Source organism: Bidens hawaiensis, unplaced genomic scaffold (genome assembly GCF_021521415.1).
Source record: "Bidens hawaiensis isolate Kalapana, Puna unplaced genomic scaffold, B.hawaiensis_p1.1 tig00014142_1, whole genome shotgun sequence".
NCBI lineage: Eukaryota > Viridiplantae > Streptophyta > Magnoliopsida > Asterales > Asteraceae > Bidens > Bidens hawaiensis.
In genome coordinates this window covers 296636-323842 of record NW_027492218.1, presented here as the reverse complement: position 1 = coordinate 323842, position 27207 = coordinate 296636, and positions in this window count along the sequence as shown.

Genomic DNA, 27207 nt, shown 5'->3' with positions numbered 1-27207 from the left:
GTATACAAACAGACACATTATTTTTTGAAATAGTTTACTGTGCTAATCCCCAAAGGACACTTGACGGTAAAAAATAACAAAACAACTACATACTGCAAATTTATGAAAAAGACGAAAGTAACCTTGACGGTAAAAAATCACAAAACAACTCTATATTGCAGTATTTTAGAAGCCCAAAGTACCCCTGACGTGTGCTTTAATACATTGGATTGACAAAGTTTACAGTTGAAATTCACAATCATAAATTGTGTAAATACTTACATATAGATGCTTGATATGGTGTAGGTGTTTGAGGGTTGACATTTTCTTGATCATAAGAAGACATGAGATTAGTAGCGGCTGATATGTGACACACGCCTACATTTTTAGGACCTGAAATAAAAAAACAAAAAAAGTTAGATACTGAACAAAACATTTATTAAGATCGATTCAAAACGGGACTAAAAAGTATTAGCGTAAATACTTACATATAGATGCATTTGATAAGCATGGGACACTGGTCAACAATGAAACTGATTTCAAAGTTGGTGTGGGTGTTGTAGTCTAGGTTTGACACATAGCTAGAATTTTGTTAACGTAGTTAGTATTTTTAATATATATTGATGGAAATATAAAATATAAAAAAGAATAATTTATCACAAAAGTTACCACGATTTGTGATGTCATACAATGGAGATAAAAAATTGAAAGCATTTCCAATGTGTGTTTGATATGACGTTGGTGTTTGACGATTGACATTTTGTTGATCATAAGAAGGAAAGAAATTAGTAACACTTTGGTGACCTGAAAGCAAAGATAATAAATGGTGATAATAAAAAGCAAAAGAGATAATACCATACAAGTTATATTAATAAATAGTTATCAGCAATATAGTCGTGTTTTCTTTTGCTATCCAAACGTTGTTTTCGAAACTTTCTTCTCTCTTTACAATACATTCTATTAAAAGCCATGGCTAAAATAAAAAAATTATCAGAAGTATGAGATGTATTTTGAATATGAATAATGAATAAAAACAAAAAATTACTTACAATTAACTATATGTTTGAGGTTTGAAGTTATATAGCCCGGGTTCTTCTTTTTGTTATCACGAATGATTTTTCTTAGCCGTCGGTTTTCCTTACAGATATCTAAAGTTAAAAAACTTAATATAATAGTGATTCTAACATGGGTGATATTAAAAAAATATATAACAAAAAAAGTAAACTTACAAATTTTGGTCAATATTCGTTGTGCTATTTGTTATGTAGAGGCCAAATTGTGATTGGTGAAACCTATATAAACGTTGATGGACATCATCTCCTTAGCATCAAAAAAACTCCATAAGTCTTAGTTAAAAAGCCATTAATAATAAAATAAAATAAAACCTGATTGACTTCTTTCTCTGCTGTCAATATCGAGGATATTATGTTCTGAATTAATAGTCTCTGCCTAATGTCTCAATATACATTTGGGGTGCATAAACATAAAATAGAACACCTTTTTAATCAAAAAGTAATTTTAATATATATTGACAAACATATATATACGTAATCTGCTAAGTTAGGAAAAAAGAAGCATTATTGACCAATATATATACGTATTAACCTCAATAATTCAAATGATGAACATGTCAATAGAATTGGAGAATTATATATGTAATCTGATTGGAGAATTTATTAATTAAACATATCAATAGAATTGAAAGATTGATCGATAGAACCTGGTTTAACCTGTGATGTGAAGGTCCACGATTGAATCTAATTGAAACTGCGAGTTAGATTGAATCTGTTTAGATGAGATGATTGAATGAACTGGATTACAAAGGTTTGATAGTTACCTATTTAGGTGTTTGCTAGGGTTAGAAGATGTCAATGGGAAGGTATGGAGAAGATGACAGCGTTAGCGATTCATTTATTCTGAAATACTGAAGTTGAATTGGTATAATATTGGAATAAAATAATTTAAAAATTAAAAAAAATTGAAAATGCCATGTGTCATTTTGAAGAAACCTGGTTAAACCAAAAAAGTGGAGATTGTTTTAAAAATCCATTGTTTTATTAGATATATATATACATATATATATATACACAAAACTGAAAATTCAAAATGGGTCGGGTTTTCGGGTTTCAAAAGTTACGAATGTTATAGGATTCACAACTTTTAGAAATTTCGTCCCGAAATTAAAATAAAAATAAAATTTTTAAAAGAAAATAACTACTACATGGAATTGTTTAAAGATTTTAACAATTTTACAAATATATAATTAAATAAAACAATAATGTCGATCTTTGAATGGCCCGAAAGACGCCACAAATGGGAAATATGGTAAGGACACTTATATATAGGATGTACCAGCGGCGTATCCACCATGTCCTTATCATACTGCTTTTGTCCTGTCTTTAAAAATCATTCCAGGTTTCGAGTTATTACACACAACCGGGCTTATTATGTCTTCCATGCGAGGACTTGGATAATTACGTGTCGACCCATAATTACCTTTAACGTCGGATGGTCCACACAATCCGTCCCATTGTGTGGGTTTTAAGATATAAACAATATTTTTTTTTATGTGAAAACTTGGAAATCAAGAACAATAAACTATAGAAATCAAAATTAACAAAATGTATAAACAAATCCTTAAGATCAAGGATAAGCAAAAATATTAGGTCCAAATGAACTCGTTGAAGTTTTAGATGACATAAACGATGTTATCAAACTTAAAATGAAATTAGTGAAACTCTTGAGTAACACCAAATAATTAGAATAATGAATGAAAGCAATTGAAGTCATGAACATCTCAAAAAATGAAATAATGAGGTTGAAAATAACATGGTAACTAAATGTAGCGTTGAGCTAACAAAGTATAAACGTGTAAGTCAATGAAGCATTGGGTCCGAGAGTATGTAACGCCAATTAAATTTCGTTAATAGAAAGTAAGCCTTGTAGAGTTTGTGCATTAACCGAGACCCGATTTGGCATCTTAAAGGACCTTCTAGACATCCTCGAAAGTCATTTTAATTAACCTTTTGTAACATCCGCATTTCTGAAAGTAATAAATAACAGAGAGTTTACTATTAATCGTGTGTCGTTAGTTTAATTGTGTGTGCAAATGTTTGGATAAGGATTGGAATGGGAATGGAGAGTGGGTGGTGGGACCCATAACCCACTATATAAACCCAACCCACCCACCATTTCACCATTTTGTCTCCCTCCCCATACACTAGAAACACACACACTTCTTCTCTCAAACACCCGGATCCAAATCTGAGCAAAAGAAAGGTGAATCTCGTGTTCAACGTCATCAAGCAACAAGAAACGCTTGGAAGATCATGCGTGTTATCCAGATCTGAACTTGAACCCGAAGCAAAAAGGTAGGTTTCGGTTCAAATGGTTAAGTTTTATGGTTAGAACCGGCATGCAACCAGTTATGATGATAGACCGGGTTGTGAAATGTAAGAACAGCATAAACTTGGTGAGTTATAACCTCACGGGTGTGTCGAATGACAAAAAGGTGATGTCCGGACCTCATAAACGCGGGTACACAAAGTTGGTACAACCCAAAACCCATAAAAAGGGTAAAATCGGGTCCTAAGGATGAGTCTCGGAGGAAAATGGCTTTAAAATGGTAAAAATGAAGAAAGACAGAAATTTCGCATCGCATGGCCATGCAAAGCGAAACGCTCCCATGCGAAGCGAAACGGGCCATGCGAAGCGAAACGCTCCCATGCGAAGCGAAACCTTCCCATGCGAAGCGAAACGCTCCCATGCGAAGCGAAACGAGCCATGCGAAGCGAAACGAAACCTCCCATGCGAAATTGTTTAAGTTGTGACCCGATTCATTTTCTGATGTGTCTTTGCTAAAGGACCTAAATAAATGAAAATAAAAATTTTCTGAGCTGACCTGGCAGCTCAACCCCAGCCTTGGGCTCTGCCCCTTAGACCCTGCTAGGGGTTGTCGCCCCTAAACCCCACTACCAGGGGCGCTGCCCGTTAGTTGAGGGTTTCATTAACTTAGATGTAAGAAGTAGTAGTAATGGTTAGTTGACTCGCGTAATGTATTGTACAGTTAGCCGTGCACAGCTAAGGAAGGGCATTACCATTGACGGTGAGAGAAATCGTCTCCAGGTGAGTTCTAGCCCCATTTCTCTTTGAGATGCTTTCGGGGCTATGTGTATACTTGTAAGAATAGTAATATATATATACTTATGCGCTTAACGTGAATGATTAATGCAAGAATGAAAGAAAGATATATATCTATATGATTAACATAACTGATTAATGTAAGAATGAAAGAAAGAGGTTAGAACTTGCATATGTTAGTTGTTTAACTTAACATGTTTGTAAGAATCTAGAAGGAATGTGAAGTAAGAGTCAGGGTGGCAGGCCCTTCTAATACCTGGGCAAAAATAGTAAGAGTCAGGGTGGCAGGCCCTTCTAATACCTGGGCAAGAATAGAGTGACCAACTCTACGATATCGGTGCAAGAAGTCGGGTGGCAGACCCTTATAATATCTATGCAAGAATGTATATATAATTGTATGTTTGTAAGAATGTGTAAGAGTAGTACAAATAATACTTGTATGGAAATGAAAGAATGTGTAAGCATAATCCTGTAAACTGTTAAATTAGAACTCACTCGCTGACTATTAGTATGCACGCAGGTGAATAGAATGCGATGGGTTACTTGAGGGAAGACACGTGACAACAAAGTGAAGACTGCATAGAAGAAAAGAAGAATTCACGTGTCGTTTACGTTACCTTTTAAGACTTAATGTATTTTGTTTAAAAACAAGCACTTATGTTATGTAAGAATGTTTAATATTATGTATTCCGCGAAAAGTTTTTTTAATTAACTCTGATTTTTAAGAACTATGTTTATGAGTAAATTCAACGCCAAAGTAGGGCTTCCGAGAATGGGGCTTTACACCTTTTGGCTCAAGACAACTCGTTTTACAAGTTCGAGGGTCTAAGTGTAACATTTTATAATAATTACCCTAACCTTGCCTCTCTTCTCTACCAGCCCCACACCTGCATTTTTTCCTTTTTCCAGCCATTCCCGAGGTGCCAAACTCCAATTCAAGGTTAGTATAATGTTAATATAACTATTTTTCACCATTAAACCCTTTGTTGAACACGTTAGGGTTGAGTTTTGATTATAGCAGTTTCTGACAGATTCGTACACGTTATTGTTCGGTCTGTAACTCGATGAAAATTTAATTTTTTTGATCGATTCTTGTTTCTATGATATTCTACTTTGAGTCTAGTTTCCAGAAAGGTATGATATGTTATTTTTGGACAAGATTTGAATGGTTTTTATGATTTTATAAGATCAAGTGTCAAAGCTGAATCGGGATGACGGATTCTGGTTTGTATTCTCGACATCATAACTCTTTTTTGACAAGTCCAAATTGGTTGGTTCCACTTCTGAAACTTAGTATTTTGAGTTAGGAATCAAACCCAATTGGAATCGTTTAATTTGGTTGGGTAATTCGTTTTATAAAAATAAAACCATTTTGTTGCCCACTGAAATAGCTGCACACACCTTTCTGTGTTGGAAGAAATTTTATGATTTTTGTGTCCACTGGAAAAATATAATAAAAATATTTTTATAAATCTAATACATTTATCTAACTCTGGTAAAAATTACATAATTTATTTCTATGGTTTTCCAATGTAATAAAATACATCTTTACATGCTAAAATCTGCACGTTATACTCGTTATTTATCTATTCGTTCGTTTTAGGCTTAACCGGTGGCTTTCCAATCGAGTACCTTTTGGGGCTGTTTTAAGTGAGGTTTTGCTCCATAATCTTCCTAGGTATGTCTAATATAATATACTTTTGTATCGTGCACTTTGGTGCTCGTTTGATTGGTCAACTAGTGGTAGATTGAAAGTTAGGATTCGGTTGTCTAGAATAGTGAATTGTCGCGTTTAACACGAGTATTGAAGTAATTAATGACCAATTCAGTTCGGGGGACCTCGGTTTGATGTACGGGCTGCTGGAAATTTTTTTTTATAAGTAATGGGGCTGAATTGGTTGTCGGTTACTCAAATGGGTCGTTACAACGCGTATTCGCATTTATTGAATAGTTAGTGCGTTGTACTTGCGAATTACCGACCCATTCGACTCGTGTAGCGTTGTGTGGACTCGTTGGCTGTGAATTTATCATAATGGGTCCACACGGGGCTGAGTTGGATGTTAATCTCCTAAACAACTCTTAAACGCGCGTGTTAATATCACCTAGTGCTTCCGGGGGTAATTTGGGAATTCGTTATTCCCGGGAGTATCTAAAGGTCGTGTTGGTAAATGTATGGCCCCGGGGGCTGTTATGATTGAGTTTGATGAGGTCGAGGCTTTAGGTAACTCGAACCGTGTTAGAACGTCTCGTAGGATAAGCGAGTCCTTTCGGTGTCGTTAGTATTGATTGTATGTTAACCAACATGCGTTTGAGTTGTGGGGATACTTAGGGGCCCTCTAGCTTGTGGTGAATTCGTGCCTTGTGTCAGGTGAGTTCATGATGCCCCTTTTTAATCTTTTTACGTTTTGGGCTAGCATACACACCGTATTACAATTTTACCCGATTTTACTTGTTACACTTGGATGGTATTACATAGCCTCTTTCGTATATGTGGATTTATGAAAATATGTGTGATTTATATTTTATGCCTTAGGATATTTAAACTCGTTTATGGTCTTATATTCCATAAGGTTATATATATTATTTATGGTCTAGGCTCGAGGATACTATTAGGCCTAGTATTAATTCCAAGATTATCCATTATTTATGGATTGAATGTGATGATATGGATGGGTTGAATGTTTGATTTTGATGTTCGTAAGTGTCTATGTGAATGTGTATGTGTGGGTAAACTATGACCAGGTCAAATATATTACTCGGGGAAGACCCGGGTTGAGGAGGCACGTGTTGCATGTTTATTTCCCGGCGGGTCAAATATATTACTTGGGGAAGACCCGGGGTAAGGAGGCCCGTATCACGTGTTTGGGTATGTTAAACCGTGACCGAGTCAAATATATTACTTGGGGATGACCCGAGGTGAGGAGGCTTGTGTTGCGTGATTGTTGTTTTATTAAACTGTAACCGAGTCAAACATATTACTTGGGGATGACCCGAGGTGAGGAGGCTCGTGTTGCATGATTTTGTTGGTTTTTGTTAAACCGCGGCTGGGTCAAATGTATTACTCGGGGAAGACCCGGGGTGAGGAGGCCCGTGTTGCGTGTTTGATCAAGAAAAGATACTTATTATTTTATTTATTTATGATTTGATTAAAAAGAGTTATTTATGATTTTATTGACTTATGATTTGACCAAGGAAAGTTATATATCTATTTACTTATGATTTTCTCCTACATTTTTATTCCTATGGAATTAAATTATTTAATGAATGTTACTTATTGAAAACTTGAACTCACTCAGCTCAAGCTGACTTTGTGTGTATGTTAGATTGACTTTCAGGTTGAGGATTGGAGATTACCGCTTGGACGTGCTAGAGACTACTCGGATGGTTGAAGGCACATCTAGTCGAAGAATTAATAATGCAAACTGTTTCTTTTAATTTATTACTATAAGCATTTAAATTTTGGTTTTGGACACTTTTCCTGGTTTTTGGGAATTTTGATGTTTATTATTCCGCTGTTTAATTACTCTGAACTGATTTTAATAAGATGAACTTGTTTGGTTTTAAATTTTTGAGAATTTCGGGTATGATTACCAACTGTAGGATTCCCGGGATTCGGGGTCTTACAAGTTGGTATCAGAGCCAAGGTTCGAGGGATTCGAGCATTCTTGAATGCTTGGACTCGAACTGTAATAGAAAGGACTAGAAATGCCAACCGCGAGTAGCTGCACGCTAAGAGGTCATTTTATTTGTTTAATTATCCTTATAAGCATTTGGGTGTTCTGTATGTGCATATTTGTTTCAGTGCTAGATAGGATACTAATATGGTTAGGGGCATGGGGTGCTTAGGATGGGTGGGTAAAGTAAACGATTAATAATACTTGATCAACGTTATTAGCAGTTTACCCTTACCTTACATGTTCTAAATACTACTTGTGCTTGACTGTGTTAGGGTTCTGTCTTTGTAGGGGTAGGATATGGCTAATGCTCGTGTCTTAGCATTAAAGTTCCTCTCGTTCCTTTCTGCTGTTCATTTCTCATCCTCGCGAACGCTTTACGCGTAATTGTTTAGCTGAGGCGTAGCATGCTATCACTCTATGTCTCCTTTTACTTGTCGTGCTACAGGCTTCGGTCATGGTTGACTCGGGTACCAGTAGGAATTTTTCCTCCACCGTCCTCTTGAGTGATTAGATAATTAGGTTTCGTCTCTATCCGCGTCCGTTCCTATTGCGACAGGATTCGGGGACGAATCCCATCGTTAGGAGGGTGGACTTGTAACGCCCATTAAATTTCGTTAATAAGAAAGTAAGCCTTGTAGAGTTTGTGCATTAACCGAGACCCGATTTGGCATCTTAAAGGACCTTCTAGACATCCTCGAAAGTCATTTTAATTAACCTTTTGGCTCAAGACATCTCGTTTTACAAGTTCGAGGGGCTAAGTGTAACATTTTATAATAATTAACCCTAACCTTGCCTCTCTTCTCTACCAGCCCCACACCTGCATTTTTCCTTTTTCCAGCCATTCCCGAGGTGCCAAACTCCAATTCAAGGTTAGTATAATGTTAATATAACTATTTTTCACCATTAAATCCTTTGTTGAACACGTTAGGGTTGAGTTTTGATTATAGCAGTTTCTGACAGATTCGTACACGTTTATTGTTCGGTCTGTAACTTGATGAAAATTTAATTTTTTTGATCGATTCTTGTTTCTATGATATTCTACTTTGGGTCTAGTTTCCAGAAAGGTATGATATGTTATTTTTGGACAAGATTTAAATAGTTTTTATGATTTTATAAGATCAAGTGTCAAAGCTGAATCGGGATGACGGATTCTGGTCTGTATTCCCAACATCATAACTCTTTTTCGAAAAGTCCAAATTGATTGGTTCCACTTCTGAAACTTAGTATTTTGAGTTAGGAATCAAACCCAATTGGAATCGTTTAATTTGGTTGGGTAATTATTTTTATAAAAATAAAACCATTTTGTTGCACACTGAAATAGCTGCACACACCTTTCTGTGTTGGAAGAATTTTTATGATTTTTTTGTCCCCTGTAAAATATAATAAAAATATTTTTATAAATCTAATACATTTATGCAACTCTGGTAAAAATTTCATAATTTATTTCTATGGTTTTCCTATGTAATAAAATATATCTTTACATGCTAAAATCTGCACGTTATACTCGTTATTGATCTATTCGTTCGTTTTAGGCTTAACCGGTGGCTTTCCATTCGAGTACCTTTCGGGGCTTTTTTAAGTGAGGTTTTGATCCATAATCTTCCTAGGTATGTCTAATATAATATACTTTTGTATCGTGTACTTGGGTGCTTGTTTGATTGGTCAACTAGTGGTAGATTGAAAGTTAGGATTCGGTTGTCTAGAATAGTGAATTGTCGCGTTTAACGCGAGTGTTGAAGTAATTAATTACCAATTCAGTTCGGGGGGACCTCGGTTTGATGTACGGGCTGTTGGAAATTTGTTTTTATAAGTAACGGGGCTGAATTGGATGTCGGTTACTCAAATGGGTCGGTACAACGCGTATTCGCGTTTATTGAATAGTTAATGCGTTGTACTTGCGAATTGCCGACCCATTCGACTTGTGTAGCGTTGTGTGGACTCGTTGGCTGTGAATTTATCATAATGGGTCCACACGGGGCTGAGTTGGATGTTAATCTCCTAAACAACTCTTAAACGCGCGTGTTAGTATCACCTAGTGCTTCCGGGGGTAATTTGGGAATTCTTTATTACCGGGAGTATCTAAAGGTCGTGTTGGTAAATGTAAGGCCCCGGGGGCTGTTATGATAGAGTTTGATGAGGTCGAGGCTTTAGGTAACTCGAACCGTGTTAGAACGTCTCGTAGGATAAGCGAGTCCTTTCGGTGTCGTTAGTATTGATTGTATGTTAACCGACAGACGTTTGAGTTGTGGGGATACTTAGGGGCCCTCTAGCTTGTGGTGAATTCGTGCCTTGTGTCAGGTGAGTTCATGATGCCCCTTTTTAATCTTTTTACGTTTTGGGCTAGCATACACACCGTATTACAATTTTACCCGATTTTACTTGTTACAACTATTTGGATGGTATTACATAGCCTCTTTCGTATATGTGGATTTATGCAAATACGTGTGATTTATTTTATGCCTTAGAATATTTTAGACTCGTTTATGGTCTTATATTCCTTAAGGTTATATATATTATTTGTGGTCTAGGCTCGAGGATACTATTAGGCCTAGTATTAATTCCTAGATCATCCATTATTTATGGATTGAATGTGATGATATGGATGGGTTGAATGTTTGAATTTGATGTTGGTAAGTGTGTATGTGAATGTGTATGTGTGGGTAAACTGTGACCGGGTCAAATATATTACTCGGGGAAGAACCGGGGTGAGGAGGTCTGTGTTGCATGTTTATGTCCCGGTGGGTCAAATATATTATTTGGGGATGAACCGGGGTGAGGAGGCCCGTCGTTCTGTTAAACCGTGGTCAGGTTAAATATATTACTTGGGGAAGACCCGGGGTAAGGAGGCCCGTATCACGTGTTTGGGTATGTTAAACCGTGACCGAGTCAAATATATTACTTGGGGATGACCCGAGGTGAGGAGGCTTGTGTTGCGTGATTGTTGTTTTATTAAACTGTAACCGAGTCAAACATATTACTTGGGGAAGGTGAGGAGGCTCGTGTTGCATGATTTTGTTGGTTTTTGTTAAACCGCGGCTGAGTCAAATGTATTACTCGGGGAAGACCCGGGGTGAGGAGGCCCGTGTTGCGTGTTTGATCAAGAAAAGATACTTATTATTTTATTTATTTATGATTTGATTAAAAAGAGTTATTTATGATTTTATTGACTTATGATTTGACCAAGGAAAGTTATATATCTATTTACTTATGATTTTCTCCTACATTTTTATACCTATGGAATTAAATTATTTAATGAATGTTACTTATTGAAAACTTGAACTCACTCAGCTCAAGCTGACTTTGTGTGTATGTTAGATTGACTTTCAGGTTGAGGATTGGAGATTACAGTTGGACGTGCTAAAGACTACTCGGACGGTTGAAGGCACATCTAGTTGATGAATTAATAATACAAACTGTTTCTTTTAATTTATTACTATAAGCATTTAATTTTTGGTTTTGGACACTTTTCCTGGTTTTTGGGAATTTTGATGTTTATTATTCCTCAGTTTAATTACTCCGAATTGATTTTAATAAGATGAACTTGTTTGGTTTTAAATTTTTGATAATTTCGGGTATGATTACCAACTGTAGGATTCCCGGGATTCGGGGTCTTACAGAGTAAATAAACGAAACTTAAATAATCGAATAGAGTAAATTCTTGGAGTCAATAATGACTAGTTAAACAAATCAAAATTTTCAATAAAATATCATTGTGAATAAAGGCAAATGTAGGTTCCCGGACGTGGATCGTATACGGGAAATCTCTAACAACGCAGGTGCGGAATCCCTGCGTATATAGATACGAGCGTAGATATTGTATAGATTGAATACACGAACAATGAACACGAGCTATAAGGTAAACACGTTATATTGAATAACCAAACACGTGACAGTAGGTCACTGTTACAGAGAACAAAACGAAACAAAACGTAAAACCAAAACCCTAACCCGTTCTCTGCTGAAACGTTCTATTTAAACACGACAACTTCGCCACTGGCGAAGTTGTCAGTAACCTCGCTAGATCAGCAAGTTCGCCATAGCGAACTTGCTGATAACTTCGCTAGTTTACAAAACAAACCATAAACAAACCATTAACTATATTACAGACTCGATAACAAATACTAGACTATGAACTACTGACAAACATGTACCAACAGACTCCCCCTTGGCAGTAGCTTCATATCTTGATCTCTGAGTCTTGTAATCTTGCACTTTCACGCGTGCGCCCCTTCTCTCACACAAACCGACACAACTCCTTGATATTTCCTCGCTTGATCCTTCCAAGCAGGAATGTAGAAGATCTTCTTGTTGTTCAGCACTTCCAGATCAGCCTGCGATAGATTAACAAGATGCATCGGGTCATAAACCCGAAGTACTTCTTGTTCGTCCTCATCTTCCATAACCGCCTCAGCTGTCTCGCAATCCACATACCACCATTTCAGATCTTTCAGTACATTTTGAGGCATAGTTTTCATGGGTACCTCCTTGATACATCGGACTGGTTTGTACTTCATCACCATCCACGGTTTACCATCTGCTCTCATACCTCTTTCTGTATCCTTCACTAATTTTCCCTTTTGTGGCTTTAGCAACTCGAACTTCTTTTCTTTTACTCCTTCTTTCCACATTATCTTCTCAATCATTCTAGCCATATTGTCGTTGCTTCTGTTTATCAGGCCCAACCTGGCCAAGTCCTTTACTTCGCATTCAGGCAATGTGTTGAACGATCTCAACATTCTCTTGAAATATTGAACGCCATCATAACGCTTCACCACAAACAACTTGAGCTGTTCATCATAAATCCAACAAATAATCCCCTTTTTCGCCTCTGCATACCCTTTAATGTTGTAGCTCTTTCTGAACATGGTTGGAACAGCAGGCTTCTTGGTCTTGACAAACCAATGAGCATATTCTTCCTTCCATCTAGGCTGCTCTTCCCACACCATCTCATCTACCACATTCTTATCCCCAAAATCTGCTCTTTCAACAGCTGGAATCTCATGTTCCACTGCATCATCCACGATCTCTCCTTCTTCCAACACATTTACCACATCAATCTTTTCTCCAATCCTTTCTATCTCCTCCACGGGCAACACGTCATCATCATTCACACAGTCATCATCCTCCTCCTCATCTAAGTCCTTCAAAGCATCGATGACATCTTCAACATCAGCATCGTCATCAACATCCACAACATCATCACCCGCTGCATCAGTTGACTCCCCCTCAGTTGTGGAAGCCCCAAGAGCCTGAGAGGTTCTTGGCAGCTCACCACCTGCACCCGAAGGTGCATTGGGATCATCGTCATGATCTTGTCGTCTCTTTGTTCTCAACTCATCGCCCCTGCAAGTCGTCTCCCCCTGAGATGCCAAGAATTCCTTGAAGGCATCGATAACTCGTCCGTGTTCTACCAGGAGGGCGGCTTGGATTTGATTGGCTTCCACTAGGCGTTCAATGGTCTTCGATTGTTCAGTAACAATACGCTCCAGCGAAGCAATCCGTTCAGAGTCTGAAGCAGGCGATGGAGTTGGTGGAACCTCAGTAGCAGAAGTGACCGCAGGTGGTACCCTAGGTAACCCTGCAGTTGTTGTAATTGTTGATTCGACGAAGCGTGCAACTACCACCGGGGGATCAACCAGTTGGGGTGGTAGCGACACAACTACTGGTGCCGACGCCTCGACCGCAGTAACCTGTGCAGTAGTAGGCAATAGAGACATACCTGACAAGGCAGGCGGAGCAAATCGTACGTACCTTGAAGTCTCCCCCGCTCCAGTGGCCATACCTTGTCGTTCTCGACGTGAGCGTCTCAGCACAACTTGGACTGCCTCTTCCTCATCTTCATCATTTTCATCCTCATCCACAGCCCTCGGCCGCTTACCCGTTGTCCTCTCCCGAGTCACCAACAACCGTCTGGCCTCAGCAAATGTTTCATCCAGCTCGGTTTCAGCTACCGAAGTAGCCGCTGAGGTAGTACCCAAATACTGATTACCCGAGAGATCCATATCGAACAGACCGTGTCCACTGAAAGCAGCATCCAGATCAATGTTTTCAGCAGTAGACACAGCCTGCGATGAAGTAGCTGGCACAGCAGCAGAAGTGACAACAGGCGCAGCAGATACAGCAGGAGGTGCTGCCGCCTGATGTTGTTGTGGATCCCTGAACTCATCCCCGCCTGCATGGACATACTCTGGGTTAATTAGATACCCGAAAAGAGGAGTATGCCTGGGACGACGCTCAGGGTTGCTCCGTGTGCTTGACGTCCTGCACTGAGCGAAGATACGCTTGGATACACCCTCAACGTATCGGATTGGGCGCCGTTGCGGTAGAGACGGAGCAATGTGATTGATAATCATCTGCAAGAAGCGCGGATACATAGTGAATCGCTCGCGCGCCGCAGCCCGTATTTGGCGATCAATCTCATAGAATATCATCTGACTAAATGAGTATCTGCGATTATAAGTCAGCGCAAGCATAGCCGATTGCATCGTCGCCCCCATTCCGTCTGTCCCCGCCTTCCTGCCGGACATGCAAACAATCAACACATGCATCAAGAACCGCCATTGGTCCAGCAGAAAGCCTTTCCTCCTTTGTGAGTCCCCCAGTGGACCCGAATAGCCCATTCTCAAATATGCTCCATCACGGAAAGGAGCTGTGAATTCCGTAGGGTCATCTCTGGTTTCTGCACCGAATTGCAGAGCCAACCGTATATCCTCAGAAGAGAATTGTATGTTTTGGCCATTTACGGTTGCTCTAATCACCGAAGGCTCAGCCCTGCAATCAAGGTAAGCTGTCTCCCAGAAGTCCTCAATGTTTGGTAGGGAGATGGGCAATGTTGTCGTTATAGCATGAAATATCCTTGATCGCTGGAGAAATGTGATAATCTCCCTGAAATCATCTAAGCCTCGTGCATCCGGATCTAAGGTGATATATTGGTTGTGGGATGGAAAGAATTGTCGTCGTTGGTCATCACCGTCATTACCACCAGTTCCTCCAACAGCAGCCATATCTGCACAAAACAAATAAAGTTAGAACCGTTTAAAAACCGAAATCACAAGCTCGCGGTTTACCAAGTGCGAAGTTGTGAGGTAACCAGTACAGGCGATGTTAAGGATGAGGCGAAGTTGGAGACAACTTCGCTTCGTCCTTAAGTTCGTCTGAAAACTGATAAGGCATTGGAAATAGGCGAAGTTAAATTCTTGGCGAAGTTACGGTTAACATCGCCACTGGCGAACTTAAGCCGAGGGCGAAGTTGGGGACAACTTCGCCATTGGCGAACTTCAGCCACTGGCGAAGTTGATGATAACTTCGCCAAAACCTTAACTTCGCCAGAACCAGAACCAGCGACTGTTGAGATTCAATCGATTTTGTCCGATGGTTTTCGGACAAAATCGATGATTTATAAGTGAAGAACAACGTATTTCAAAGGATTTGAGACGTAAGGCTCGTCCATGAGCACGTAACAAAGGGTCGGAAAAACTTGGTTTTGAAAAACCGACGATCCGAGGTCTCGAACCGGGTAAACTATTACGAACGAGAGAGGTAAGACGCAAGAGATAACACATACCACACGAATAATAGTAACAAGAAACACAAGATCGAAAAGACGATTGAGTATAAAGATTGCCGTAGGGTTTAGTGAATATATGTTCGCCGGAAGATAACAAATGAGCACAGTGACATAACATATATAGGGCGGAGTTGTGTCTGGCGAAGTTACGATTAACTTCGCCATGGCGAAGTTAAGCACAACTTCGCCAAATTCAACAACTTCGCCAAATTCAACAACTTCGCCAGTACCTTCAAAATCAGCCCTTTAAGTTTGAAAAATCTGTCATTTAACCTTGAAAACTTCCAAAAAGAGTTATAACTAAAATGATTATGTCCAAGTAACCAATAATAATAAAATAATAAAAATAAAATAACTACGTAACAGAAAATACTTATATAATTTTAACGAAATAAGGGATCAAATTTCAGTCTAGTCAGGGACCACTACGTTTTTGAAAAGATCCGAACAGGAATCATACTAGCTATGTGACTGTCACTTGGATCCGTGTTTGGCTGTATTATGACATAGAGAGACAGGTTGTAAGCATGTAATAACTTAAATGGTTATCATTGTTTCTGTGATACGGATTAAGGTTCAGTTAAGCTCAAAAATTTAAGATGGCAACAACTCAGAGGTAATGATGACTTCTATCTATTCTCAAAGCGTATTTGGCTATACCCACGTCACCCCGAATTGACTTCGACCCATAGTGTCTGATTAACTTGTAGATACTTGTTGTCTGCTTCCCGTTTTCTTCTTACTCCAAACTTGAGAAATCTTGAGAAGTCTCGGTTCTCGTCTTGATTGTCACTATTTCTCATAAGTACAAAAATGATACATGAATAAATTTTTTTTTTTTTTTTTTTTTTTTTTTTTTTTTTTTTTTTTTTTTTTTTTTTTGAATCAACATCAGTATTTACATCGGAGTACTAAACTACTGCAAGTCCCGAATCTGGATCACTGCAGTGTCTTGAGATGCTTTCTTTACGGGAATCAGAACACTCACGGGCTCGTGTATGACTGGGTAGTCGCCTTTCTGCCTATCATTCGAAAAGATATGTATGAAGCCATGCAAAACTCTTAAGGAGTTTCCACATAAATTCGAGTAAATTTAAGTTAGTATCACATACACTTTTACGCACCATTAAAATCACCATGACATACAATGACTGTTCTAAAGCCTTTTAAGCCTAATAACTTCACTAGCTAAGCACACACAATCAGTATATCTATCATTTTCCAAGGTTGGATCAATTTTCTGTTAAACATAGCAAAGAACTTCTTACGAAGTAATAGACTTGAAAAGTAATTTCATTTCCCAAAAAAAAATTTTGACTTCAATTGCCCCAATCATGTCAAAGTCATCAGGTAAACGGCTATCCTGAAGATCCTTGGATCAACTGGACCGACCACATACAAGTATGTGTCCTTCTTACTAAGAATGACCGACTAATTTTCAGCAACTGAAAGAAAACATGTCAAGACTGCCCCAGTTACTTTCAGTCTTCCGGTTAATGGCTATCCTCATCTCCTAAATCGAAAACAAGGACCAAAACATATCCGAGGAGATGTCCATCAAACTGAGATAACCGACTAATTTTAAGCAATAAAGACATTTTTTTTTTTTTTTTTTTTTTTTTTTTTTTTTTTTTTTTAAGGTAGACATGGTTACTCGGGATTGACCATCCCGTTAAGCTCAATCAGGTTAAGAAATCTTGATTTATCAAAAGCTTTTGTGAACAAGTCAGCAAGATTTTCAAGAGTATCAACTTTTTCGATCTTTATGAGTCTCTTCTCAGCACAATCCCGTATGAAGTGATGACGAATGTCAATATGCTTTGTTTTACTATGCTTCACGGGATTGTTAATGACTGAGATTGCGGCAGTGTTATCAATTAAAATGGGAGAGAGTAGAAAATTCAAACCGTAGTCGCGCAATTGTTGCTGAATCCATAAAACCTGGGAGCAGCAGTTGGATGCTGCCATGTATTCAGCTTCACATGTTGAAATTGCAACCGATGTTTGTTTCTTGCACTGCCATGAAACTAATCTTCCTCCAAGAAATTGGCAGCCTCCCGTTGTTGACTTCCGACTCTGATTACAACCACCATAGTCAGAATCCGAGTATGCTATCAGTTCAAAGTCTCCACCTTTCGGGTACCACAACCCTAGTTTCGGCTTGCCTTTGAGGTACCGCAAGATCCTCTTCACACCTTTCATGTGAGATTCCTTTGGGTTTGCCTGGAAACGAGCACAAAGACAAACAGCAAACATAATATCAGGTCTAGAAGCAGTTAAATACATCAAAGAACCTATTATCGCCCGATATTGAGTAGGGTCCACATCCGCGTCACCGTCTGATTCAGTTCCCAGTTTGTGATTGACGCAGATTGGTGTGTCAAATGGAGAACTGTCCCCCATCTTGAATCTTTCCAGCACATCATGAACATATTTCGTTTGATGAATGAACATACCATCCTTCCTTTGATCCACCTGCAAACCTAAAAAGAAAGTTAGTTCACCCATTGCACTCATCTCGAATCGTTTCTTCATGACGTCCTCAAAATCCTGACACATGGATACTCTTGTGGCTGCAAAAATTATGTCATCCACGTAGACTTGAACCAGCAGGAAGTCACATCCATCTCTCTTTACAAAAAGCGTGCTGTCTATCAACCCCCTCTCGAAACCATTTTCCAGCAAGTAATCAGATAAAGTTGAATACCAGGCCCGAGGAGCCTGATGTAACCCATATAATGCCTTGCTCAACCTGTATACGTGATCAGGAAAGTCCGGGTCTGGAAAACCCGGAGGTTGCTCAACATACACAACCTCATCAACTTTCCCGTTAAGGAACGCACTCTTAACATCCAACTGAAAAACCTTCATCTTCTTAAAAGCAGCAAATGCCAAAAACAGTCGAATTGCTTCTAACCGGGCAACAGGAGCGAAAACTTCATTGTAATCAATACCCTCTTGTTGATTGAAACCTTTAACCACCAGCCTCGCCTTATTACGCACGACTATTCCCTTATCATCTCTCTTGCATTTGAACACCCATTTTGTGCCTATAGCATGCACATGCTTTGGTTTTTCAACCAAAGTCCACACTTCCATCTTCTTGAACTGAGCCAACTCTTCCTGCATGGCATCGACCCACGAGCTGTCCTTTAAAGCCATTTGATAATTTTTTGGTTCAATTTGGCTTATAAAGCAGGAGTACAAACATTCATTCAGTATACCTGTGTCTCTTATGCTGGTATAGACACAGGTGTTCTCGGTCAAACTACTTCTGGTTTGTACACCGGAGGACACATCACCTATAACATTCTCCAGTGGGTGATTCTTGTGAATTCTCGTGGTCGGTACAGCACCGACATGCAGATTGTCTTCTAAGTTTGAAGAGAGCTCATCTATGGTTGTTTCAGGCTGAGAGTGAAACGGATTAATGAATTCGTCTTCAGTTGAGGCCGCAGGGGTATTGAAAGGGTTTGATGTGGAAGGTTGAGATGTTTCAGTCATCTGATGGTGCAGTAAATTCTCTTCCTCATCAAAAATCATCTTCGTCGCAGTAGTTTCTTCCACTTCAGAAATCTCCAGATCAGGCACGTTAAACGACTTAAAAAGTTTAACATAGTCAAAGAGCTCCGCCGGTCCATTGCTTGGTTTTGGCGGTTGGTAACTAGTAATGTCAGTGTTACAGACCACCTCCACCTTGCAAGTGGAAGTATTGAAGATCCGTCTGTTGGGGGTCCCAACAACGTAACCAACGAGGATTCCCTCATCAGCTACTTCCCCAAATTTCGAGTTAGGCTTCAAAATCGAACAAGGAGACCCAAATGGCTCAAGACCGCACAAGTTGGGCTTCCTTCCTTGCATAAGCTCATAACACGTTTTTCCAAGCTTCTTAACCGTTAACACCCGATTCAGAACATAGCAGGCTGTAGCCACCGCTTCAGCCCAGAACATCACAGGAAGTTTTGAGTCAGCCAGCATAGTTCTGGCTCCTTCTATCAACGTTCGGTTCTTCCTTTCAGCCACTCCATTCTGTTGTGGAGTATACGGAGCGCTGAATTGATGCTCAATGCCCTTCTGAAGACAGAAGATTTCCATTTCAAAATTTTTGAACTCCGTCCCATTGTCACTTCTGATGTACTTAACTGATTTGCTCATGATATTCTCAACTTTTGTAATTAGATTCTTTACCATCTGAGCAGTCTCATCTTTAGTTTTCAGAAAGTATACCCACGAGTATCGCGAGTAATCATCAGTTATCACCAAGCAGTAGGAAGTACCGCCAAGACTTTGTACATTCACTGGACCGAAGAGATCCATATGAAGTAACTCTAGAGTACCACCTATTGAATTAATCTTCTTGGTGAGATGGCTTTTCTTATGTTGTTTTCCTTTCTTGCATGCAATACATTTATCTTCAAAGTTGAAATTTTTTAAAGGAACACCAATCACAAGCCCATTTCTGACAAGGTAGTTCATCTTCCGAAGATGAATATGTCCCATCCTCCTGTGCCACAGCTCCGATTCAGATTCGCTAGCTTTTGTCAGTAAACATGATTCTCCAGTTATCATTACAGTTGACCTCATATCCATCACATAAGTGTTTGTCTCACGTGGAGCTTTCATCACAATCCATTCTTCTGGTATTTGAAAACCAGGCTTTAACACAATCGCTTCATCTTTCGTGAAATGGACAGTATAATCTTTATCACAAATCTGCGACACGCTTAGCAGATTGTGCTTTAACTCCTCCACAAAATTCACATTCTCTAGTGTCATCCTCCCATTTGACACTGTTCCTCTTCCAGTTATTCGTCCTCCACTTTCACCAGCAAAACTAACTCTAGCTCCCTGAACAGGTTTTAAATCTTGCAACAAGTGTTTGTTGCCAGTCATGTGCCGGGAACAGCCGCTATCTACAATCCAAAGATTGTTGGCAGCCCTGTTCAACTGTTCCTGCACAATAAAACAATGAGTTAGAATCTTGGGACCCAAGACCAGTTGGTCTTGGATCGATACATCCCGTACCCTGGCTTTCTCAAGTTTGCGTCAGGATAATTTCTGTACGTCCTGTTAGGGAATCTCCCTGCAGATTGAGTGTAATGCCTTCCAAACCTTTGAGAATAGAAAGTGTTATTTCTTGTGGTTTGGTTGTAAAAATGAGGTTGGTTTTTATGAAAACTTGAATTCGTTACATTTTGGCAATTTTTAAAGTTTTCATTTTTAGCTGGAATAAAATGACGCTTATTCTCATTTTTATTTGGCTTCACATCTCTAAATCTCGGTTTCAAAGGACAATCTGCAACAAGATGTCCTAACCTGTTACATCTAAAGCAACATCTACTCTCCATTTTCTTGTCAAATGTTGGTTTGGATGTAGAGGTAGTATTACCAGCCGTTCGTCTCACATAAGGTGGGACATACGGATTGAGTGGAGAACTCTTTTTAGAAACTTTATCATTATCTCCACTGGTGGGTAATTCTACCTTTTCTTTTGTCTGACCAGATTCGGACAACATATCCGAATCTGATGAGACTGGACTTGATACAGAAATATTCACACTAGAAACAGGCGAACTTGTTTCGCCACAGCTAACACTTGGTTTGACACTAGTAATTCTAATTGGGGTTGACTGAGCAATCTCAAAATCAACAGATTTCTGAACACTTGGATTATAAGTGTAATTATGGTTAAAGGGTGGTGGAACCTCGTGGTATCCGATTCCTGCCCTCTTTGCAGAGGTACTTGGATCACTCACAAGGTGATCAAGGATAGCCGAGGAGTTTCTGAACTGCTCAAGTTTGCGGTTCAGTTCCACCACCTTTACCTGGTGGTCAGCAATCTGTTTATCTCTATCAGCAATCAATTTTGTCTTTTCTTCCAAAACCTCATAACTAAGATCAATAATTTCTATTTTCTCAGCAAGTTTAGTTTTAAGACTTTTAATGTCTTTTTCACAAGCCTTTATCTTAACTTTATAACTGTTTTCTCTTGCTTTAATGAAATGGTGATCTTCTTTAACAGTTTTAAACTCAGCATCTAATTTGACATACTGATCAGTTATATTGGTTAGTTGCTCAGTCAAATTTTCACAATTAGCACAAATAATTTTGGGACATACCTTGGATCTACCATCCTGATCGTTCGCCATGAAAGCAGTTTCTTCTTCATTTGCTTTCTTCTCTCCATCAACCTTCTCAACTTCTACAGCTTCAGTCTCAGCCATGTGTGCTTGTTCACCCAAACCACTTGAGTGTTGGTTCCAGTTGTATTCTCCTGCCTCTCTAGTTAACATGGCATTGATCTCGCGGTTAATTCCAGAGTGTTGGTTAGGCCTAACTTGTCCCCGTTCAACTCTCTCATTCCTACATTCCCTAGCAAAGTGCCCGAACTGTTGACAATTGTAGCACCTTACTTTTGATTTGTCAAATCCAGGCCTACCACCAACAAACTTTCTTCCTGTTTTGTTCATAAAACGTTTTACCCGTCTCACGATCATTGCCATTTGCCATTGCAAATCCATTTCTTCCAAATCGTCAGCATCAATCTGGTCATAATCCTCATCAAGAACGGCAGGGTCCACAATCTTCCCCTGGATATAATTCTCGTATGAAGCAATAAATGAAGCGTAGACTGCAAACTGCTCTTCAGCAGATTTTACACTCATAGGCATCTTGGTGTAATTATTGCTTGTGGGACCAGCTGAATAACCACTTGTAGAGGATTGAGGCTTTGAAGCACTAGATCCTCCAGCAACAAAACATACGTCCCCATTTGAGTTCACAGAAACATTTCCTTCATGTGCAGAGTCAGAACCTGACTCCCCCTTCGAATAAAATGCAGCAGATTCAGGCCTTGAACTTGAGCCTGAGTTAACTTTAGCACCATACATACCAGGGTCTTGTATCTGGTCTGTAGGTGTCTCCTTTCGTACCATATTTAGCTCATAAGTTCTGAGCTTGTTTACTGCAGTCTCTAAGTCACAGTTAGGAAAGTCTCTGTCATCCCTCATTAACACGGTGTACATTTCCCACTTCGGTGGGAGAGCATCTAGAAGCTTTTCAACGATCTCCTCCTCTCGATAGGCAATTGAATAGTTGCTAAGCTCTGTCATTAAGTGATAGTATCGGGTGATAATATCATCTAAGGATTCATTCTTCAAATATTTGAAGACGGAGAATTGGGTTTTTAAAAGTTTAATTTTTGAGGCACGTATACCCACGTTCCCCTCGAATCTGTTTTCCAGAGCATCCCAGAGCTCTCTTGCAGAAGTGTACTTTCGGAATGTATGAAGAACTTCTTGAGGTAGTGCCATAGTAATAGCAGCATGGGCCTTACTCTCAGCCTCGTACATTTTCTTCTCCTCGTCATCCATCTTACTGTACTTCTTCACCACATCACGTCCTTCGTATTGCATGGTTGGAGGTACATATCCATCCTGCATGCACACCCACATCTTGGCGTCCTGATATTTGATATACTGGATGAACCTGTCCTTCCATGCCACGAAGTCCGTTCCCTTCATCAACCTCGGGGCCTTAGTGGCTGACCCCGCCTCTACCTCCATCTTGACTAAATCTGAGATGTTAATCGCGGACATCCTTGCGAAAACCTGAAAAAAACCTGAAAAAACACAAAAAAAATATTAAAACAGCTCAGATGGCGAAGTTAAGAATAACTTCGCTGGAAGTTAACTTCGCTGAACAAGAACTTCGCTGGATCTTAAATTCGCTTGACTTGGCGAAGTTAAGAATAACTTCGCTTAGAATGAGCGAACTTAGGATGTAAGCGAAGTTGGGTGGTAAGCGAAGTTACGTATAACTTCGCTTTGGCGAACGTATGAGGTAAGCGAAGTTGTGGTTAACTTCGCTAATCCTTATATCTTCGCCGAAACCCTAATCTCCAGTGACGGCAACTTCGCCTGAATTCAGCAACTTCGCCCGATGAACGGTAACTTCGCCCGATGAACACGAAGAACAGTTCAGATCTGAAACTCGGATTTTAACGAGAATTTTGAAGGTTTAAAGGCTTAAACACACTGGTAGGTAGCTTGAATGATTAAACACACCAAAAACTCGTCCCGGTAACACCCGAAATGAGACGAAATCTACACCCGCGTGAAATCCCGAACCTGACAATCGAGCCGATGGCTCTGATACCAATTGTAGGTTCCCGGACGTGGATCGTATACGGGAAATCTCTAACAACGCAGGTGCGGAATCCCTGCGTATATAGATACGAGCGTAGATATTGTATAGATTGAATACACGAACAATGAACACGAGCTATAAGGTAAACACGTTATATTGAATAACCAAACACGTGACAGTAGGTCACTGTTACAGAGAACAAAACGAAACAAAACGTAAAACCAAAACCCTAACCCGTTCTCTGCTGAAACGTTCTATTTAAACACGACAACTTCGCCACTGGCGAAGTTGTCAGTAACCTCGCTAGATCAGCAAGTTCGCCATAGCGAACTTGCTGATAACTTCGCTAGTTTACAAAACAAACCATAAACAAACCATTAACTATATTACAGACTCGATAACAAATACTAGACTATGAACTACTGACAAACATGTACCAACAGCAAACAATTGAAACTTAAAGATCAAAGTGAAACATTCGTCTCAAATTAATAAACCGTTAAAATTAAGAATAATAAAATAACTCGAATAAAACATTGAGCGGCAACAGAACTAATCAAACAATTAAAACGATAATAGACTCAGTATGTGCATAGTCCCAATTTCCACTAAACGGTTATGTTTATGGGAAATCAGTTGTAGGCCACAAAGTTGAGATGACAAAAGTAAACCGATTCGAAAATACAACTATGAATGATATATAAAATAGCTCACTATTTAATGAATAACCAAACTCGATACTAACTTCATAAACAACCTTTGAAGGAAAATCGATACATAAAATTTATCTTGAAAATGTTCAACCAGAATAATATGTATAACCATATATCTATATAAAGAAACAAGAAAGGAAATCAAAAGGTAGTTTGTGGTGCTTGTCTTCTCGAAAAGGGGTTTGGGGTATGGTAGTTATTATGGGGGTGGTAGTATGATTTCTTGTAAGACCCCGAATCCTGGGAATCCTACAGTTGGTAATCACATCCACAATTTCACAAAAATTTAAAACCAAACGATTCGTTTCTATTTAAAACAAGTTCAGAGTAAATAACAGCGGAAAAAGTGTAATTATTTAAAGAAAATCCCAAACACGGGTACATGTGTCCAAAATCGAATGTAAATAAAATATCCATTTTATTTGAAATCATTGACCAGAAATGCCTTCAACCTCCCGAGTAGGATCCAGCACGTCCAAGCGTTAGCATCCACTTCTTAACCTGAAAGTCAATCTAACATACACACAAAGTCAGCTTGAGCTGAGTGAGTTCAAGTTTTAATAATAGACAGTTAAATAAATCATTCCAATGGTTAAAATATAAAAACGGGATTATAAAACATTCTAAGAGTTTAAATATAAAACGGGATTATAAAACATTCCAAGAGTTTAAATATAAAACAGGATTATAAAACACTCCAAGAGTTTAAATATAAAACGGGATTATAAAACACTCCAAGAGTTTAAATATAAAACGGGATTATAAAACACTCCAAGTGTTTAAATATAAAACGGGATTATAAAACATTCCAAGAGTTTAAATATAAAACAGGATTATAAAGCATTCCAAGAGTTTAAATATAAAACGGGATTATAAAACATTCCAAGAGTTTAAATATAAAACGGGATTATAAAACATTCCAAGAGTTTAAATATAAAATGGGATACGAACAGTTAGGCCATCATCAACACTAAGTATTCGTACATAGACATCTAAGGAATATAAGCAACCCCGAGCCTAGACCACATGTAATATGTATAACCTTAAGGAATATAAGACCATAAGCGAGCCTAGACCACATGTAATATGTATAACCTTAAGGAATATAAGACCATAAGCGAGTCTACAATATCCTAAGGCATAAAATATAGTTCACAAATGGTTTCATAAATGCACAAATATAAATAAGGCTATGTAATACCATCCAAATAGTTGTAACGAGTAAAATCGTGTAAAATTGTATTACGGTGTGTATGCTAGCCCAAAAGTAAAAAAGAGTAAAAAGGGCATCATGAACTCACCTGGAATCGATCGAACACCTGCAACGAGCTAGGAAATCCCTAAGTGCACACTCACAAGTAAGGGCCTGTAAATAGTACACAACGCGTTACTAAACTAGACCATAAGAACACTCTTGCCTAATGGGCCGTTCAAGCCCAACACTTTAGCCCAAAAGCCAACACTTGGCCCAAGGCCCAACCCATACCCAATTACTTTACCTCAGCCCCTAAAACCTTTCAACTAACCAAATCTACCGGTTAAGCCTAAAACGAACTTATCGATTAATAACGAGTAAAACGTGTAGATTTTAGCATGCGAAGATGCATTTAATTACATAGGATAACCTTTGAAATAAATTATTAAATTTTTACCAGACTTTAATAAATGTCTTAGGTTTATAAAAATATTTTTGTTATATTTTTCTATTGGGCACAAAAATTATAAAAATTCCTCCAACACAGCAAGGTAGGTGCAGCTATTTCAGTGCGCAACAAAATGGTTTTATTTTTATAAAATTAATTACCAAACCAAATTAAACGATTCCAATTGGGTTTGGTTCCTAACTCAAAATACTAACTTCAAGAAGTGGAACCAACCAATTTGGGCCTGTCGAAAAAAGGTTATGACGTCGGGAAGACAGACCAGAACCCGTCATCCCGCATCAGCTTTGACACTCGATTTTATAAATTCATAAAAACATTCAAATCTCGTCCAAAAATTACGTATTATACCTTTCTGGAAATTAGACTCAAAGTAGAACATCATGGAATCAAGAATCCATCAAAAACAATGGATTATCATCGCGTTACAGACCCTACAATAAACATATACGAATCTGTCAGCAAACTGTTATCATCAAAACTCAACCTTAAAGACCAATAAGCGCGTTAATATGATCAATTAAGGTGTAAAAGACATGGGGAATCATAAAACCGACCTTGAATAGAAGTTTTCACGGCTGAAACTTAACTGGGCAGAAGAAAAACGAGCAGGGAGGGTCTTGAGGCCGATCGGCTGCTGGGAATAGAGTTAGGGATAGGGTTTTTCTTTTTTAATATTATGATATAAAATAAATTACACTCTAGTCCCTCCGGTATGAAGTGTGTAGCAACTTGGGTGGAAAGTTAAGTGAGAACGTTTACGAGGTTTGCAAGGAGCTCTCGGGAGAATGCCGGGTCAAGCCCGAAAGGTGTATATAACACTATAAGATTAAACCTTTTGTCGGAAATTAACGGGCGTTACATTTCTTAACCTAAAACTCGTTGGCATTGGCAAAGAAAATAAATGATCGTTTGAGATTCGTTCAAGTTTTTGAAAATCGGTTGTAAAAAATGTGATGCTTTTATAACTTAAAGAAAATTATAATAATAATTTGTATGATAAAAATATATCCTTAGCTAGTGCTAAAGCTGGGAAACTTAGAGGAAAAAAAATTTAGTGTAAAAGATTTATTATTATTATTATTATTTAGGTCGATGTTTTAGTAAAATAGATGTCGCTAGATAAACTAACTCGTTAATGATAATATAATAGCCTCACGACTTAGGAATTGTTTAAATCAAAATATTTTATTTTATTTTAAGGGTTTTATTGGAATAGTAATAATAATAATATTAATGGTAAAAAAATAATAATAATACTAATAATAATAAAATTAATGGTAATAGTAATAATAATAATAATAAAGGTATTGATAGCAATA